Raw genomic sequence first — 20,291 nt, 5'->3', positions numbered from 1 at the left:
AAGTTTTAGCCACAGCCATCAGAGAAGAAAAAGAAATAAAAGGAATCCAAATCAGAAAAGAAGAAGTAAAACTGTTACTGTTTGCAGATGACATGATACTATACATAGAGAATCCTAAAGATGCTACCAGAAAACTACTAGAGCTAATCAATGAATTTGGTAAAGCAGCAGGATACAAAATTAATGCACAGAAATCTCTTGCATTCCTATATGCTAATGAGGAAAAATCTGAAAGGGAAATTAAGGAAACACTCCATTTACCATTGCAACAAAAATAATAAAATACCTAGGAATAAACCTACCTAAAGAGACAAAAGACCTGTATGCAGAAAACTATAAGAAGCTGATGAAAGAAATTAAAGATGATACAAAGAGATGGAGAGATATACCATGTTCTTGGAGTGGAAGAATCAACATTGTGAAAATGACTCTACTACCCAAAGCAATCTCAGATTCAATGCAATCCGTATCAAACTACCAATGGCATTTTTCACAGAACTAGAACAAAAAATTTCACAATTTTTATGGAAACACAAAAGACCCCGAATAGCCAAAACAATCTTGAGAAAGAAAAACGGAGCTGGAGGAATCAGGCTCCCTGATTTCAGAGTATACTACAAAGCTACAGTAATCAAGACAGTATGGTACTGGCACAAAAACAGAAATATAGATCAATGGAACAGGATAGAAAGCTCAGAGATAAACCCACACACAGATTGTCACCTTATCTTTGATAAAGGAGGCAAGAATATACAATGGAGAAAAGACAGGCTTTTCAATAAGTGGTGCTGGGAAAAATGAACAGCTACATGTAAAAGAATGAAATTAGAACACTCCCTAACACCATACACAAAAAGAAACTCAAAATTGGTTAAAGACCTAAATGTAAGGCCAGACACTATAAAACTCTCAGAGGAAAACATAGGCAGAACACTCTATGACATACATCACAGCAAGATCCTTTTTGACCCACCTCCTAGAGAAATGGAAATCAAAACAAAAATAAACAAATGGAACCTAATAAAACTTAAAACATTTGCACAACAAAGGAAACCATAAACAAGATGAAAAGACAATCCTCAGAATGGGAGAAAATATTTGCATACAAAGCAACTGACAAAGGATTAATCTCCAAAATATACAGGCAGCTCATGCAGCTCAATGTCAAAAAAACAAAAATCCCAATCCAGAAATGGGCAGAAGACCTAAACAGACATTTCTCCAAAGAAGATATACAGATTGCCAACAAACCCATTAAAGGATGCTCAACATCACTGATCATTAGAGAAATGCAAATCAAAACTACAATGAGGTATCACCTCACACCAGTCAGAATGGCCATCATCAAAAAATCTACAAACAATAAATGCTGGCGAGGGTGTGCACCGTTGGTGGGAATGTAAATTGATACAGCCACTATGGAGAACAGTATGGAGGTTCCTTAAAAAACTAAAAATAGAACTACCATATGACCCAGCAATCCCATTACTGCACATGTACTCTGAGAAAACCATAATTCAAAAAGAGTCATGTACCACAATGTTCATTGCAGCACTATTTACAATAGCCAGGACATGGAAGCAACCTAAGTGTCCATCGACAGATGAATGGATAAAGAAGATGTGGCACATATATACAATGGAATATTACTTAGCCATAAAAAGAAACAAAATTTAGTTATTTGGAGTGAGGTGGATGGACCTAGAGTCTGTCATACAGAATGAAGTAAGTCAGAAAGAGAAAAACAAATACTGTATGCTAACACATATATATGGAATCTAAAAATAAAATGGTTCTGAAGAACCTAGGGGCAGGATGCAGACGTAGAGATGCAGACATAGAGAATGGACTTGAGGACACAGGGAAGGGGAAAGGTAAGCTGGGATGAAGTGAGAGAGTGGCATGGACATATATACACTACCAAACGTAAAATAGATAGCTAGTGGGAAGCAGCCGCATAGCACAGGGAGATCAGCTTGGTGCTTTGTGTCCACCTAGAGGGGTGGGATTGGGAGGGTGGGAGGGAGACGCAAGAGGGTGGAGATAGGGGGATATATGCTTATGGATAGCTGATTCACTTTGTTATACATCAGAAACTAACACACCATTGTAAAGCAATTATACTCCAATAAAAATGTTTAAAAAATAAGATAAAATAAAAGGCCATGGAGATCAAACTGGAAAGTTTGGTCTTTCAACAGGCCGAAAGAAGCCAGGCTCATCTGGCTAGATAGATTGAGAAGGAGGGAACAGCTGTAAAGAGATTATTTAGGAGGCTGCTGTATTCATTAAGCAACACACGAACTTAAGGGCATCAACACCTACGTTCACCAACAGGTAAACCTCACACACCTCTTAGATGTGAAGTGGGGGGTGGAAAGCAAGAGCTGAAATGACTCTGGGCTTTGGTGCCTGGATGCAGAGGACGCCTTGCCTGAAGAGCAGAGGGTATTGACCATAGCATGATGAGGTTGGCTCTGGCTCTGACGGTAGGAGTCCATCTCTAGGAAATAAATTGGGGGCTGGCAATGGAGATTTGGGGATCACTGCCCAAGAAGTAGAAGTTGACCTCCTATGAGTCAATGAGATTTGCAAAAAAGAAAAAACACAGAGAGAAGAAGGCAGCTGAGGGCAGAATCTTGGGGACTGCCTGTACTGAAGAGAGAGAGAACTTTCTAGCAAAGCAGCTTGAGGAGGAGCAACCAGTAGAAGGCACAGCTCTGTAGACTCACCAGAGTGGACAACTAAGGAGGCACGATTTCGAGAGTGAGGACATGATCCAGAGGTCAGAGATTTGAGGGTGAACAAGGGGACACTGTTGCTCCCAGGGGCATGAGTCTTAGACTGGAGGGAGACAAATGATTCCCTAAGAGAGCAAAGGTTACATTCATCACACATGTATGTGTCAAGCACCTACTATTTTCCAGCCTCTTCTAGACACTGGAATTCAACAGTACAGGCAAGATGCTTGTTCCATGAAGCTTCTGCTCCAGTTGTGGGGCAGAGGAAAAAAGATAAGTTATAAAAAATTTTTGAGCAGTTGAGGATGAAACTTGAGGAACTCTGTGCTTGGTCTGGGGACTGATGTCTCGGTCCTTTGGTGTAAGAGGAACAAGGCTGAAAAATGTCGAACAAACCTATGCTGGCTCCTAAGGAGCACAGAGGCGAAGTGATAAGAGTTGAAGAAAGAAGTTCAACCACTCATTGAGGAGGGAAGAGGTGGGCTGTTCTGAGTTAGGTATTGGCAAGACTGCCTATGGTAAAAGGTGCCCGGGACTCGGGATGACAAATACCACATTAGAAACGTAAACATTTGAAAACCACAGAATGGAAATGCTCAAGGTCACAGCAGCCTCATCAGCTTATGGAATCCGGATAGTAATTGAGCACATTAAGAAGCCTATTGACTCTGCTATCTTGTTTCAGGAGAGCTGTAATTTGGTATAACTAGCTATCAATTAGTCCTGTTTTCCTCATCTGTAAAATGAGAGGGTTGGACAAAATGACCTCAAAGTTCTCTCCCAGCGTGGTCAGTGCTGAACCTGAGGGCACACGTGAAATTCTGAGTTAATTTGCTTCCTTCACATCTACATCTAATGTTTAACTATTAGCGTTCAGAAATGCAGCTGCAGAACAAACAGGACTCTGTGCACGCAAAACCCTTAGTTTCATGGATCATCTTGATTTTAAAATAAATTGCCCTGTGAAAATGTACAACTTAATACTGGTGGGAGAAATCTCAAGTGTCGTGGGTTACTGAGCAGAGTAATTGGTAGGTCATTGACATGACATTGATAAGACAGACTAGAAAATGATTAGAGATGAATGGGTTCTAATATTTGCAAGGCTGGGAAATTGCTTTGTGAATGATGGGAGAAAAGGGAGAGATATTGGTCAAAGGGTTTCAGGGGATGGGGGGAAGGGAAGGAGCTTTTCAAATATTAGGATAAGAGTAGGTAGGGATATTAGATACAGTTATGCAAACGTGACTTCTCTCACAGAGCTAAGATTAGAGTAATATCTGTAGGACCTTTTAAAAAATTTTTTATTTTATTGACGTATAGTTGATTTACAATGTTGTGTTAATTTCTGCTGTACAGCAAAGTGATTCGGTTATACATATATATATATACATATATACATTCTTTCTCATAGTCTTTTCCATTATGGTTTATCACAGGATAATAAATATAGTTCCTTGTGCTATATGTAAGACCTTTTTTTTATCCCTCTCAAAATATGTGAATAAGAGTTAACCAGGCCTTGGGTAGATTCTGAAAACCTAAGATAAAATGTGATCACTGGGGTGCTAGCGAGCTACCATCATTTAATATTTGAAAAATCGTATCCCTTTCCATAGGCACTGTGACTTGTGAATAATAATATACATGATCTTGAAAGAAATGAACCTAAGTATATGTGCTTTTTCAAAAAGCTGCGTTTTTATACATCTTGTCATTGAAATCAAGGCCTTTAAGGGTCAAAACTCAGCGCTAACTCTGCAAGATATTTGCTTGTAAATTTCATCTGGATTAATAGCTAATTGCTATTTACAGAAGCATGTTCAATATATTACTATTGAAAGGAGGTTTTGACCTAACGAACTGCATTTTAGTGTTTTTTTTAAATTATTTATTTATTTATTTATTTATTTATTTATTTTGGCTGTGTTGGGTCTTCGTTTCTGTGCGAGGGCTTCCTCTAGCTGCGGCAAGCGGGGGCAACTCTTCATCGCGGTGCGCGGGCCTCTCACTATCGCGGCCTCTCTTGTTGCGGAGTACAGGCTCCAGACACACAGGCTCAGTAATTGTGGCTCATGGGCCTAGTTGCTCCGCGGCATGTGGGATCCTCCCAGACCAGGGCTCGAACCCGTGTCCCCTGCATTGGCAGGCAGATTCTCCACCACTGCGCCACCAGGGAAGCCCCTGCATTTTAGTTTTATACCAAGCCCTTTGTTTATGCAAATAAATTCGGGTTTCAGTCTTACAGTATAAGATACAAGTCTTAAATGCTTGTTTTTCTGACCAAGTGAATATTCTGTTTTATTTACAATGTCATTGAGCAGTGCTTAGACGTTTTTAAGCACTGGAGTTTTCTTCAAATCAATAAGATATATAGGAGTTGAACTTGAAAAGAGTGGAGAGTAGAGAAGAAAATCATGCCTGAGGTCAAGATGAATCACTTTGGTTGGACCTTCCAGAAATTCCCTGGGCCTTTGAGGTTTGGGTGTTTTGTTTTCCCCCCTCCTTCTCTACCACCCAGGGTGAACAGCAGGAAGCGCTCTGGGGGTCTTACCTGGAGTCCAGGGGCCGGGGCCCAGCTCAGCTGAAGATCCCAGCCATCTGGGGAAGTGACGAAGGAGGCTGGCTCTGCAGGGAAGAGGCTCGAGGTGCTGGGAGACTGGTTTGAAGCCCGCACCTGTAGGCTCTGTGCTCACGTGACAGCCGAGAGAGTGGGCCAGATGCGCCCTCCACCCGGAGGTGGAAACTGGGCATCGAGCAGGAGCCTCTGTCCCTACCCCAGCAGCCCTCACACACCTCCAAGGATAGAGCCCTTGGGCCACTAGTGCTTTCTAGCACAAGACTTGGTTTTTATGCATGAAAGACTGTCCCCTTGCATCATAAGATAATTATATCTGATATAGCTCCAGATTTTTCTTAAAGCTATTGGACAAAAAAAAAACTGCCAAGCAGAATTACCACAGAAGCCTGGGAGGCAGCACAGTGTTTTCTTCTTCTTCAGAGGTCCTAGGGGACACTGGAAGGTCTTTCTCTCTCCTGAATTCTATCCAAAGGGCACTGGGACCTTGGGAAATTATCTGGGGAAGCCTCACATTTTAGAAGCTCTCAATGCCATCCTGGGGCTTCACACTTTCCCTCGTGGGTCTGATCGTGGCACCAAGTCACAGGTTTTGTGGTTTGTTTTTAAAATGTCAGGTAATTAAGCAGCCCCTTGTGGTGGATAATTATCACAAACAAATGGGAACCCACTAGAAACTTCCCGTGACGTTGGCTGGATCTCGTGCACTTTCATTTGCGATGACCTCTCCATTCATTTCTACAGATGTTTCTTCCCTGCACAATCTGTTCCCATAATGACCTCAGGACAAGATGTGGACAATCTGTACGTCGTAACAATGACCAGGTCCGGCAGCCAGGGCCTGGGTGATTCTATAGTGTAAGCAGCATAGTACATGGGCTCACCACATTCTGATTAGAAAAATACTAACATGCCACTCAGCCCAGTTCCCAGAGATTTTCCTTATAGGACCGACCTTAGGATGAGAGTTCGGAGAAGGAACTATTGACAAATGTCAATGGTTTAGGAAAAGTAGGAGTCTGCTATTTTTCTTTTCTTTTCTTTTTCTTGGCCACACTGCATGGCATGCAGGATCCTAGTTCCCCGATCAGGGATTGAACCCTTGGCCCCTGCAGTGGTAGCACAGAGACTTAGCCACTGGACCGCCAGGGAAGTCCCAGGAATCCTCTATCTTTTTAAAACATACAAATGTTTAACTGATTTTCTATTTCTTCCCATTCGCTCCTCTCATTAGTTTCCAAACTATAAGACGGTTCAGTTATTTGGCATCCCCCTGAGTTGGGGTTCATCTTTTCCTCTTGGGTTCCTCCTGGGATAAGAGGAGCGCTGGTGAGGGGTCTCAAGCACCGTCAGAAGAACCAGCTTCTCTATGTGCTGCAAAACCCCAGGCAAGTCATATGACCCCCGGGCTTCAGTGTCCTCATCTGTAATGGGAGAGAGGGTCACACTCACTTCTCTGAAACCCCTTTAAGCTTTAACTTTCTATGAAGTGTAATTTCAAGAAAAAGCACAGAGCCCAGACTCCAAATTTCAGCTTATTTAAGCAGGTATGGCAGTTTTATAAGAACATCTGTCTTAGAAGACTCCCCGTCCAGTTTTGTCACTGAGAAGATTTAGAAAGATGGAAGTTCCTGCAGCTAAGACTCCTGTTGCTTTTGGTGATTTCTGGTACCTCGGGGGACTTGGCTCCATGAGATGAGTGATGCTGTCACTCGGAAATATCTTTGGCTCTTCAAGAAATTGTGCTAGAGACCTACCTGCTACATTTAAAATTCTTTATAAGACATGTGGCATGTATGGAAGTACTTGTGACCCAGGTGATAAAATAGTTACACACTCCCTTTAACATTAACTTGCTTATAAATCTTTTTACCCTGTTACTATAAAGCAAAGAACAAGGAGTCAAGTGTTGTCTTGGTCTTCTCATAAATATACAGGGAGAATGAGCTATCAAGTCATGAAAAGACACTAAGGAAACTTCAGTGTATATTACTAGGTGAAAGAAGCCAATCTGAAAAGGCTACTTACTGCATGATTCCAACTACATGCCGTTCTGGAAAAAGCAAAACTGTGGTGGCAGATAAAGATCAGTGGTCACCAGGGATCAAGAAGGAAGGGAAGGATGAATAGGGAAACACTGAGGGTTTTTTGGGCAGTGAAACTACTCTGTATGGAATTATAATGATGGATACATGTCATTACATATTTGTCCAAACCCGTAGAATGTTCGACACCAAGAGTGAGTCCATACGGTAAACTATGGACTTTTGATGTCAGTGTAGGTTCACTCTTGGTAAGAAAACTCTACCATCTGGTGAGTGATGTGGATAATGGGGGAGTCTGTGCATGTGTGGTGGCAGACGGTGTATGAGAAACCTCTGTACCTTCCTCTCAATTTTGTCGTAAACCTAAAACTGCTCTAAAAAAAGTATTGAAAAATAATACATATATACACTTTGAATATTTATATTATTTTGACTTTATTTTTATATATTTCATATATTTATATATATTTTTATACACATATATACATTTACACTCTACATATACATATACTCTCTCTCTCTATATAGAGAGAGAATACTACTGCTCTGGTCAAATTTGCAGGTTTTTGTCATATTCCCTTGGTTTTGACAAAATGAGATGAATCACGTATTTATTTAATATTATTCCAGGCTCAACTTTGTCTTGAGCATTTTGGTGATAGGGAAGCAATGTGATAGAGTGTAAAAGTATAGGGTTGGAGCCACACACAGACTTGGGTTCAAATCTCAGATCTTTTGGTTATGACACTGGGGGGACAAGTTACTTAAAGTCTGAAGGCTGGTGCCAGGGCCAACCTAATGGGTTCACCCTGCTGATGAAGTAAGATGCCTTGTGAAAGGTAATTGGGCTGGCGACTTTGAACAAGAGGTTTAGTCTCCTTGATTTTCAGCTTCCTTCTTTTGAAAAAGAGAGATAATAAAGCTCGCCTGGCATTAGACTGGGATTGCAAACAGTGAGCTGAATGCACCCAGTTCAAGGTGCAAAGTGGGACTCTGCAGAGGGTAGCTAGCTGGTTTTCACTTGGTCAAGTGTGATGTGCCCTCCACCATCCAGGAGCTGGTAATATGATGGGGGAAATAGGCAACACCTGTACCTAACGAAGGTCCAAATCGGGACACAATATATGATTAGTTCCTAGGGTCACAGACACATTCTAGGTTTAACTCAGCCTCGAGAAAATGAAATTCAGAAAGCACAGAAGTGGTAGGGGAAGGGAAAACCCAAGCCTAACAGGCCTTGAAGGGTCTCAAAGGATGGATAATGAGACTCTGATAGGAAAAGGAAAGAAATGAGGGCTTTTAGGGAAGAGACCTTGAAGGCAAAGGCAACAAGGTGGGATGAATCCAGAAGCAACAGAGCAGGGGGCCTGAGTGGGCAGGGACAGAGAATGGGTAACTGAGGTCAGGTGATGGAGAAACTTGACGATAAGCAGGTCCTGGTGCGGGTAACTGCAGGACACCACAGTAGATGCTTACGACTACTGAGTTCCATGGAACTAGTTAAGACTGCTACTAATTGCAAACATCCCCAGCTCCCAAGGACACCTGGCGTTCTCTTGGTGCCAAATTGATTCTGTCTCCTCTTCTCTGAATTTGGGAGACTTGTGGTTTCTTTCCACACCAGCCTGTTCAGTATGTAGTCAATTTATAGTTTACAGGGATTTCTCCCACACCCATATATGCTTTCCACTGAAGTACTTTTTCCTAGACCCACCCAAATTCCAGAGCATGGTTCAATGGTATGCCAAGTTCATAGTCTTTCTCTCTGTCACTCTTCTCTCCTTATAAGACCTAGGAGAAAGTTACCTTTTAATGCTTCTATGTATTTTTAACAGAAAAGAATGAAGGACCAAAAAAAAAAAAAAAAAAAAATTACAAGGGTAATTTCTGATTCAATTTGCATTGAGAACTACAGTCATTTCTAGAGGGAAACCCAGTAAGCTAGTCCTGCCAAAACTAAACTCTCCTTCATCAAAGTTTGAGTAGCTACAGGGGTATAATCCCTTTGAAAAATTAAAAATATTTAAAAAGCTGCTTGCAGATTTTGTAAGGGTGGTAACCTAGACTCTGGAATTGTGAGTTTCTTTATAAAGTAATTTCTAAAAAGCAGAATTGTATAAAAAGGGAATTAGGTCCTCAGGGAAGAAAGGAGGGTTGCTTTGGGTCATATTGAGAATGTTTGTTCCCTGCTGATTCATAGAACTAGGAGGGACTTCCCCACACTTTTACAAAAATCTGCTCATCGAGCACTCCTGTTTTATTCTTGCGGGTAGGAATTTCTTCAAGTTTTCAGATGAGAATCTAAGAAGTTAGATAACTTTCGGAGGATCACACAGCACAGAAGTGAAGACTCCAATCCAGGGATTCCACTCCCAAGTTTAACTTTTTTCTTTCACCAGCTGCCTTAAAGAAAAGCCTTGCATTGCCCTTGGGAGTGGGGGTGATGGTGAGGAATCAGTGGGGGAGGGTGGCGCCCAGGAGTGGGGAGAGAAAGAACCAACCTCTGTTGATTGCTTCCCATACACTCTACAGTACACACTGAGGCTCTGATGGTCAGTGCATCTCACCCAAGGGAGTCTGAACACCTGAAATTCACATCCAGGAATGTCAGCTCCCAAGTCCAAAGTCTTTTCCTGAGACCAATCTGCCCCTCTTCACAGATGGCCCTCTGTTTGTCAAGTTTCCACCCTTATCTACCTTGAGGCTTTTCTCCTTCCTCTCCCAACTTTTTTTCTCTAGGGCTTCAGGAACTCTTACCAAACATATTCTGGAAAAAAAGAAATCGACATTTTCTTACTCCCTTTCCCCACATTGTATGATTTTTATGTCCTCTTTTACATCTTCATGTTTATCCTTTTGCTGTTCATTGTAATTATCAACTATACTTCAATAATAAGCTGAAAAAAAGAACTCATCAGATATTCATATTCTCTTATACAGAAGTTTCCAAAAGACTACTCATTTGACTTTTGCTAAGAAATGAAGACTGTGACTTTTTTTAAAGTCCACCTACATATTTTTCAAAACTACTATAATATAGCATTTTAGGTTTTGCTGAAGTTTTGCTTAATCCCATTACAACACCGAAAAAGTAGAAGATAGTCCCAGCAAAACAAACTTGAAACTGTAGATTCAAAGCCAACAACGAATTGTTCTGAAGGAACTAGCCCAGCCTGCTCTCTCTCTCCATCGTTAAGACTATCTGTCAGATCCTGTCTGTGTTCAAAAGGTCTCCGATCTTATAAAAGAATAAACTTGAAAAGTCTTGCTTTAATCATGTCAGTAACTAGAAAATTTGGACGCTGCATTATCTTTCCCTTTTTATTGGAAACACATTCAAGAATGGGCTTGTGGACTTCCCTGGTGGTGCAGTGGTTAAGAATCCGCCTGCCAATGCAGGGGACATGGGTACGAGCCCTGGTCCGGGAAGACCCCACATACTGCGGAGCAACTAAGCACGTGCGCCACAACTAGTGAGCCTGTGCTCTAGAGCCCATGAGCCATAACTACTGAGCCTGTGTGCCACAGTTACTGCAGCTCGTGTGTCTAGAGTCCATCCATGCTCCGCAACAAGAGAAGCCACCGCATTGAGAAGCCTGTGCACCGCAATGAAGAGTAGCCCCCGCTCGCCACAACTAGAGAAAGCCCGCATGCAGCAACAAAGACCAAATGCAGCCAAAAATAAATAAATAAATTTATTAAAAAAAAAAAAAAAAAAGAATGGGCTTGTAGTTTATCTAGAGTGTCTCAGAAAACTAAAGCACATAACTTGCAAAGACCAGATATTCATCCAGTTCCCAGGGGCCTGAGTTGCTGGAATCTTCCTTTGGGAATACATGTAACCACCCTCCGAGCTAAGCACAGACTATTAAAATCATGATAGATGTTAATCTATGGAATAACTTGACTGACTTTAAAGAGGAAAGGGAGCAGATTAATCATACTTAAAACAGGCAATAGAGGAAAAGAAACTCATGCCACTAACACCATTAGAATTAGCCATCCTCCCGGCCTCTGAGACTCTGATTGGCCAGCCAAACGATAATCTCTCAATTCCTCTGACTTTTTACCTGGAGAGTAAATTGGGACGGGGCTACCAAGCCCTCCTCCAACATCTTTTCTTGCTGGCACCTTTAGACTCTCTGCTGCTTCTCTTCTTCAGCTTCCAAACATGCTTCTCAGTTCTCTGATGTGTGAGTCAGGGCAGGTATTAGTAGCAGTGTCTTCAGAAAGTTCCTTCTGCCTTTTGCTACTGGGTCAGAAGACTCTTTGGTTATCCATCTGTTTCCCTGATTATCCATGCTCTTTCTGCCTGGTGGACTTTCCCTCTTCCTTCTCCCACCCCCAGTTATATCCCCCAGGGTCTTTTAGCCATCCCCTTTTATTTCTCTTTATTCTCTCTCAGCATCCTCTACCTTACTCCCTCGACCAGTCCTGGCCCCATTTCTTTACCTGTGGCCCCTCTTAGATTCAATCTGTGTTTCCAGTGTCCCCTGGTTCACCTCCCATAGAGAACTGCTCAGAACTGACTCGTCCAAAACACAACTCACATTGTTCTCCCTACATCCAGCTACTTCTCCTGATGTTTGGTTCCAAACAATGGTGCCCTCATTCTCCCACCTGTGTGTCCTGACACTCCCTCACTCCTGCCCAACTAGAGCGAGCCCAGAGGTCCTACCTTCTTCGTGCATCTCGTGTGTGTGTCTCTCTTTCCCTCCCTGCTGCCCCTGCTCTGCTCCAACTCCCCAGTCCCTTTGCCCAGCCTCTCGAAATACCCTTCTGACAAGTCACATGGTCTTCACTACTGGGCTGATATTCAAAAATGCAGCTCAAGCAAAACCTTCAGTGACTCCTCATTGCTTATCAAACCCCAAACAGCCCTTCCCAACGAGCCTACCCTTAAGGCTCATCTCCCAGAGAGCAAAACTTCAGGGTGTGGCCTCTAGAGACCAATGGCCTCACTTCAAAGCCCAGGATCACACCGTCTGAAACCTGTGACTGTAAGCAAGTTACTGAACCTCTGCTCTCCGCTTTCCTCATCTCTAAAACAAGGTTAATAAGAAAGCCTCCCAGAGAGGCAGTGGTTGTGAGGATTAAGACACAGCTGGAATGATCTGGCCTTTGGGGGGCACTCAGCAGTGTCCACCATCATCAGCATCATCTAGATTCTTGTCATCACTCCCTGACTCCTTCTCTGCAGCACACTTAACCCTCTGCCCACTGCAAGCCTCCCTGCCCTTTCCTTCAGGTGTACCTTTGTGCCTGCCGTTCTCCTGACCTCTGATGGCTTCTCCTCCCCATCCTGATTTTCGAAGTCTTATTCATTCTCCAAGGTTCTCTCCAAGACCTTTCCCAACTCTCCCAAACAGATCTGATCTTTCCCTCTTTGACTCTCCTAAGACTTTTGTTAAGGTCTCATGTAATGCTCATCATATTCTGCCGGGCACTGCAGCCGTTCATGTGTTTTGAGTATTTCTTACTATTTTTCCACCTGCATCCCCATCCACACCTCCTCCCAACAGTGGGATGGAGGTTCCTTGAGATTAAAGACTAAGTCGTCTCCTCCTGCATCTTCTGAAACACAGCCTTCCAGCCTCTTGCAGAGCAAGCTGCCGGCACATGTGTACCAGGTAGAGAGAACTGAGGGTCAGAGCCTAACCAGCCAAATTCCTGACGGGAGTTGATTAAGAAACTCATTAAATATACATTTTGACCAATATAGCACTAGGAAGTCACAAACCGTTTCTTCGGATACTGAATACGAAACAAAGTGCTATGCAAAAAAGGCTAGTTAAGAGACCATTCCCAGGATATTGGACTAGACAAGTTAAAATCCACAATTGTAAAATGTCTGTTTAACTATACAACCCTCGTGCAGCCTCAGACTCTGAAACACCATGTACTGGTATCCACTACTCCTAGTCGGAATGAAATGCATTTGATTGTAATCACAGAAAAGTGGCTCTTATAAGTTTTAGTCCTATAATATTTCATCTTTAAAATGGGCAAATCTTAGAAAATTCTCTTCATCTTAAAATTTAAAACACATTGTGAGCCAAATACCCTCATTGCCGCAGGTATGCTAACACAGACTGTATCTAAACATAGCATTTGAGGGAGACTGAAATGATGTGAATTCCCTTGTCTCCTGGATAGGTCACGCCATGGATCAAATCACTCTTTCCTCCTCAAGACTGCAGTGAATTCTTTCATTCCTTTCTTTCCTTTATTTTCTTCTCCAGGATCAAACATTCAGGCCACACCAAACCCTGCTGGCTCTGCATTCACTTTTTCTGTTTTATTTCCATTTCCCTCTTTCCAAAATACTCTGCGTGTTTCCTATTTTCCCTCCGTGGGGTTCACACAACTACTACATTGTAGGTACTTGGTGGCCTGTTTCTTCTCACTCATACAAATATGTCTCCCTCCTTAAGAGCCCCCTTTAAGTGATTCTAACAGCCAATCTATCACTTTGTAATGGTCATCAAGGGAGAAAATGCACTAGTCAGGAGTTTTCAGATACATGTATTTTCAAAACACTTCACATACAAAGTCCTATGCTCTATGTTTGCAGGATGGGATGGATGTAGGTCATGGTTCAACTGAAGATGTAATTACAGCAGAAATTTTGCCTCGGTGTCAATGCATGTTGATTCAACAAGCATTGCCTAAGGAATTATTTGGGCCAAGCTCTGGGAGCACAGAGGAAGAATCAGGTAAAATCTCCATTGACATTGAGCTTACAACCCAGTAGGGGAGAGAGACAAGTAGACAGGTGATTGCAAAGTAGGACCAAGTGGGATGAACCAGCTACATCCTGATGGAGAAAGTTTATAACCTCACTTACAGACAATTAAATTATAGAAATAGTGAGAAAAAGAAAAAAAGAAAAAGATCTCGAGAGGCAGAATTAACATTGTCTTTTAAAAGAATTATAAAATATGGTGCACATAAAACTAGATTCAAGGAGTGCCTAATTGATTTCCAGGGTCAAATATGAAGCATATTTTAAAACATACATTGAATTCTAAAGTCACAAACAAGATTCCACTGCTGTGGGTCAGGGTACATTAATTTGTGGTTTTTAAAAATAGATTAAAACTCATATAAGTAAATGATTTCATCAAATTACTTCTTTGAGGCTTACTCTTACTTTTCTTTTCCATCTACTTTTAATTAGTATTGTATTTGTGTGAGGGTATGTGGATGGGTCTTTGTAAATTCACTTGAATCCTTTTGGGAATAAGATGTACATAAAGAAACAAAGAGGCAAAAAGGAAATAAATTATTTGCAGCTGACTGTGGGTGGCCACTTTGCAATCCCAAAGGCTGGCCAGTCACCTATAGGTCCCAAAAGTACAACTCACAGCCAAGTGGAGTATAAAACTCGTAACATGTTCTTTTCTTGGAGTATGTGAAAACTTTCCAATCAGAGCCTGCAAAAGTGTCCTCCATGGGGTTGCATGAAGTATTAGTCAGAGGAGTGAATAATAGTTACAAGGAGGCGGAAGGAGGCGGCAGACAGTTTTGTAGTCCAGCATGGTTTAAACAACTTGGGATTCAAAGTTAAAGGATGTCTTTGCTGCTGGATTTCTTAGACTTTTTAATATGGTAATGATAACTGGGACATTCCAAGAGGGAATTCTAGACTATGACAGATTTCCCAAACCTATCAGAGTATAGACCTTCTTATTTCCTGTAGGGCAAGAATTACACAGAACTCTCCTCAGGACCACTTGCTGGCCAGCAGAGCTTCCCAGGAGAGATACTGCTTTACTGTCAAACTTGATTGTGTTTTGGGATGCTCCCTTCAGCCTTCTGGCTAGGGGATTGCTCCTGCCCCTGGACCCCTAGGACAAGAAGTAGAGGGCCAGCTTCCAAGGGGTCTTCCCCCAGTTCCCAAGAGATTGAGTCATGAAGGCACTGGAGTGGAGCCCTCAGTCCCCTCACCTCCCCATGCCAGTAGGGATCAGGTGGGTTGTGGTGCTAAGAGGTGAAACCCTGAGTGTTCCTTGATCAGATTATCATGACATCCGTGTGGACAATAATTGAGTCACATGAATATGATACCCACCTCCTTTGTTAAAGGGTGATGCTAAGATCATTGTCACCATGGCAACACTGTTTAGAGGACAATTTTTTGTACACTTAATCTTTACTATGGACCTTAAGTGTAAATTACAGATTTGAAATTTACTACACAAGACAAGATGTTGAAAATAACGCAGCATTGTATTGTGACATTGTTGGCGTTGGAATATTTCCTCTATACCTACACAGTTAGTGTCATTATTAACGTTACGGCTAAATACACATCCACGCTGCCTTTGTTAGTTGCATATATATGTCTGCATGTGATGTAGCTCACTATTGGTTTATACATAAATTCTTTCCATGGACTTTTGAAAATAGGACGAGGACAGGGCAGGTTCTCGTTCCTTAGTATTTACAGAATTCTTGATAAAGGAGCCAGGCGCTCCTGGGCTCATATGTAATATTTTTAACTTGTAGCAGGTATGTGGGGATAGGATTGGTAGGAAAAGTAGAGATGATGTCAAATTTCATGATATTTCAAAGCAAATGATAAGCTTCTCAAATGTATTCTTGGAAGGTAGGGCTAGACAAAGGGGTAACTCAGGAAGTAAGAAAGCCAGATTCATTCGGGGAGCCAACCTTGCATTCTTTGGCAGGAGACTAGGATGAGCAAGATACCAATCTGCAATATTTGAAGACATAAATATCACTGAGTGAGAGCATTATTTGGCCTGGTAGGCATGAGTTTAGCCAGCATTCATACTGAGAAATGACACTGATAACTGCGATTGGAACTGGAAACAACACTCATAGAAATAGAAGAGGCTGTCTCTTGCCAGACACATAGATATTTCGCTGGGCAAGGCCTCAAGTCTATTAAAAGAGAAGTGTGCTCTTGATGCCCTTAATATCTTTCTAGGTTCTAGGCCCACGACTAGCGCAAAGTTCTTCGCTTTTTAACTTGAGGACTTTTCAAATCGAAAAAGTGTACCATGAATTTCAGTTCCCACATACTCTGCTGTAGGAGTTCTGATAGCATCTTACCATTAGCATCTTGCCACTGGGTAGTTATGACCTAACGTTTTGACCACAGTACAAGGATCTACATTTCACAGCGTTGTGCCAGTGAAATGAGAAATGTTCTAGGTATCACCCACATCAGTCTTCCATATATCACCAATCATTAGATGTGTATAAGCACAATTATTTGATATTTTCACTTATCAGTTTTCAGAGTTACTTAGAGGGCAGCCAACAGCTAAAATTTACATAAATTAATTCAACCATTCCTTCAGGAAACAAGTATTGGGCCTTTATTACGTAGGACACAGAGTGGATTTGTCATGAAGTTAATGAAATGCAAGCTTCAGGGCTCCTCCCTTGCACCAACCTTCTCCAAAGCTTTGTACCTAATTTTATAGTCATAATTTTGCATTCCTTTTCCTTAAAGAGGGCTCTTAAAATTGTATAATCTTCAAGCGCCATAAAATCTTGATCGGCCTCTGGTCCCGGCACTGGAGAAAACTCACAAGAAGTTCATAGTTATCAGTCCCACAGCAGGGCAACTTCGGCTGAAACAGGATGTGGATTGAAACCCAAACCCAAACCTGGGCCCTGAGAACTGGATCCTTTTCTGCAGTGTTCCTCCTCTGAGCCACTTCTTTTGTATTCATTCCGATGGCCCTGACAGCAGCTGAGGGTTAGTGTGATTTGTAATCCCAGGGTCACAGTCAGGCCATGGATGTCATTTCCCTGAACTCGGAACCCTGAATGGGAACCTAAGTAGCCAATGCAGCCATGTGGCCACAGATCAGCCCACCATGGAAGGAACTGCTTGCTTTGTTTAACGTGGATCAATACACTTCTAGATTGCTCTGAATCTGAGCTGTAGGGTCATGCGGAAGAACAAAACAAAACTGTGCTTATTCTATTGCTAATTCCTTTCAACGGCCCCTCTGGGTCCTCAGCCCCCAGGTAACACAAGCATGCTCTTCTACTTCACTGTTTCCTATGGACAGGTTCCTACGGACAAGTGTGTTTTGGTACCACAAATCAACACCTTGTCCTTCTCGTGTATCTTCTGATTCCGTGAGCCTGGTCAGGCAACCCTAGTTCATCTTCAGATCATGACTGAAATATCTGGAATTCTGTGTTATAGGATTTTAGGTGTGGGAGGGCAGACTATTCTGGAATTAGGCCAGGTGTGAATTTCTAAAGTCCAATTGGATTGCAGTGACTGTTGGCTTATGAATCCTTTCACCAGATAAGTCACAGTACCAAATGAAGGGAAGGCAGATATACAGAACCCCTCACCAGCTCTGACCTTTGTTTATGAGAAAAGCAGAAATGCTTTTGGTTGAAAAGCCCTGGGAATACAGCGGGAATTTCTACGTGGACTCAGCTGCACTGTGAGCAGAGGTGCCCACATCACTGTCTGCATTGGCCCAAGGAGCATTTTGCAGGGAGGGCAGATTTTCAGATTCCTCTTTCTTGCTTTGTCTTTTACCAGGAACGTCTATGTGCTCCTTTTTTTTTTCCCTCCCTTTTATCTTAACAAAGTAATGCTTAGCAAATAAAACTTCTTTCCCAGAACCTTTGCTTTTAGACTTTAAGTTATTTTCTCTTCTCTCAATTCTCCATTTCAAGGTGGGGAAGTGGGCTGCCCTTAGTTCCTTTAGCTGTGGGAAGGTTCGGCACTTCTGGAGCTGCTCCTTCTGGCTGCACAGTGCTTTCTCTGTCAAACTGCCAGCAGGAGGCCACCTGAGCGGCAGCAAAGAGCCAGGTGTTTGGGGTCAGATCTGCCCCCTTCCATGGCACTGCATCCTTGAGGGGCACAGAGCAAGCCCCCCACACACCGGCCTTGGATCGCTTTGCTCCTCTGCTCTCCCTGTACCCAGCCCGGCCACTCCAGTTGCACCCAAGCCCCATTCCCAAGGTGCGTCTACAAGATGAAGGTGAAGGGCAGGAGAGAGGAGAATGAAGAATCACCCCTGTCTGACATGCATCTTTCACTTACCCATTAATAAGCAATACACTCTTCTTTGCAAGCGTGGAAGCTAAGATTAACTCTGGCCATAGCTTTCTGACTATTTTTGGAGCAGAATTCTTTTTACTTGAAAGAAGAATTGAAACAGCACAATTGGAGACACCTGATTTACTCTGGCGTGAGGTGCTTGAATGGTTGCAGGGGAGAAGACGGTAGCTGAATTCCTTACAGAGTAAAGGCTGAAGGACATGACTAGGGAGCTTTATATGCCTTAAACAATCCTTCCCAGGGGCTGGTCATCAGCAGCTCTAGCATGCTTACGGTTCATTTTGCGGACTCCTGTGCTGGTCCTAAGATTCTGATGCGTCCACCAGGCAAATACTCTCCACAAACATCTCTGGACTCTGAAGCAGAGTCAGGAAGGAAGTCAGTGGGCTGCCCCGTGTCTCTGACAGATGAGAGGGGGTGTGGCAGGAAAGGAGATTTCAAATGCTTGACATTTAGTGATTAAGTCCGAAAATGTTTGTCTTTGATGCCTAAAGCCACACGTTGGTGGCTCTTCTTGTACAAAGCACGTTGTCATTCAGGTACATAATTACACACACTCCCAAACGAGAAAGTTCAGCCCTTTTAAGATTTCCTTCACACAAGGGCAGAGCGAGAGTAGAAAGATCCAGCAGACCTGCTTCTGTCAGCTCTCCAGGACCGCGGGCGTGGGAAGCCTGGGGTCTCGCTCTGTCTCTTTCCCCCCAAACACGGGCTGTCTGCACTGGTTCTAAGTGTCAGGAGAGGAAATTGGGGAAATAGCACTTTCCGTAAAATGACCACAACGGTTGATGGGAAGAAGGAGTGATGAGAGGGTGGGAGGAGTTTTTAAAAATGTGTTTTCCTTAAGCAACCAGAATCACCAAATTCAGCTAAGTCTATTTCTAGAAAACCCCCAAACTACTTAGGCATTTATTTAATTCAGTGAGGACCTGTCAGCCCCGTTATTTGATTAGCGTTTCTGAGATATGACTGGTGATTTGGTGAAACTCTTCTACTCTCCAGACGTTTGCAAAGACTTGTCATACGACCTCTGGGTTGCTCCCTGCCTGGCCATTTACTGTATTTATCACTAGGGAAGGAAGAAAACTGCTAAAAAAAAAAAAAAAAAAACCTGGGGAAAACAGTGCTGAGGGGAGATGTGTGTAAGGTAAGCCCTTGGTTGTCATAAAATGATGGCATTTAAAAATGCATGATAGTTATATTTGACTCTTCTCTTTTGATTTTTAGGACAATTTTAAATTGAAAGAATTTATCACCTAAGGCTATTGTAGATCATTACATATTTGTTTTAACATTTATGAGAGAGGACAGAATGGAATAGAATCTAGGATTAACAGCTGTGTGTGTGTGAGTGTGATTTTGAGGTTTCAAAAAAAGAACTTCAAGAATCACTTGTAATTTTTTTTCAAAATCCTTCCTTTAGATAAACAAACAAACAAAAAGATTAAGATATTTTCTGATAAGACGAAATAAATCTAAAGATTTGAATTGAGTAGGACTAATTTTGGTCTTTAATTTTGCCAAGTTGAACATCGCATTTGTTGTAAGTTTCCTAACCTGTGACTTAAAGAAATCATGAGGTCAAGAGACTTCTGTTGAACAGCACATTCTTATTTCCTTCAGGCAACTAAATGCGGAAGTGCAGAGAGGAGATAAAAAACTAGCTTCACAGGAACTATGTGGAAATTTCACCCAGTATAACATTGATTAGCTGAGAACCGTCTAGACCCCCATGAATTATACACAGGTTATAAAACGCATTAGCCATGGGTTGTGAACCGGGTTCCTAATGTTTCCAAAGTCAGAATTGTTTACATTCCTTATACCTACCATGGAAAACTTACATTACTTTTTTCTTA

General features: G+C 42.3%; 1 protein-coding gene across 1 annotated transcript in view; it reads right to left on the bottom strand.

Annotated features, from left to right (window-relative positions):
- KCNJ15 (potassium inwardly rectifying channel subfamily J member 15) overlaps window positions 1-20,291 on the bottom strand; it is a 68,604-nt gene that overhangs the window by 33,133 nt on the left and 15,180 nt on the right. The window lies entirely within an intron of this gene.

Source organism: Balaenoptera physalus, assembly GCF_965194825.1.
Source record: "Balaenoptera physalus genome assembly, chromosome: 4".
Lineage (NCBI taxonomy): Eukaryota > Metazoa > Chordata > Mammalia > Artiodactyla > Balaenopteridae > Balaenoptera > Balaenoptera physalus.
Note: the sequence above shows the minus strand (reverse complement) of the source record. Positions and strands in the feature narration are given on the sequence as shown.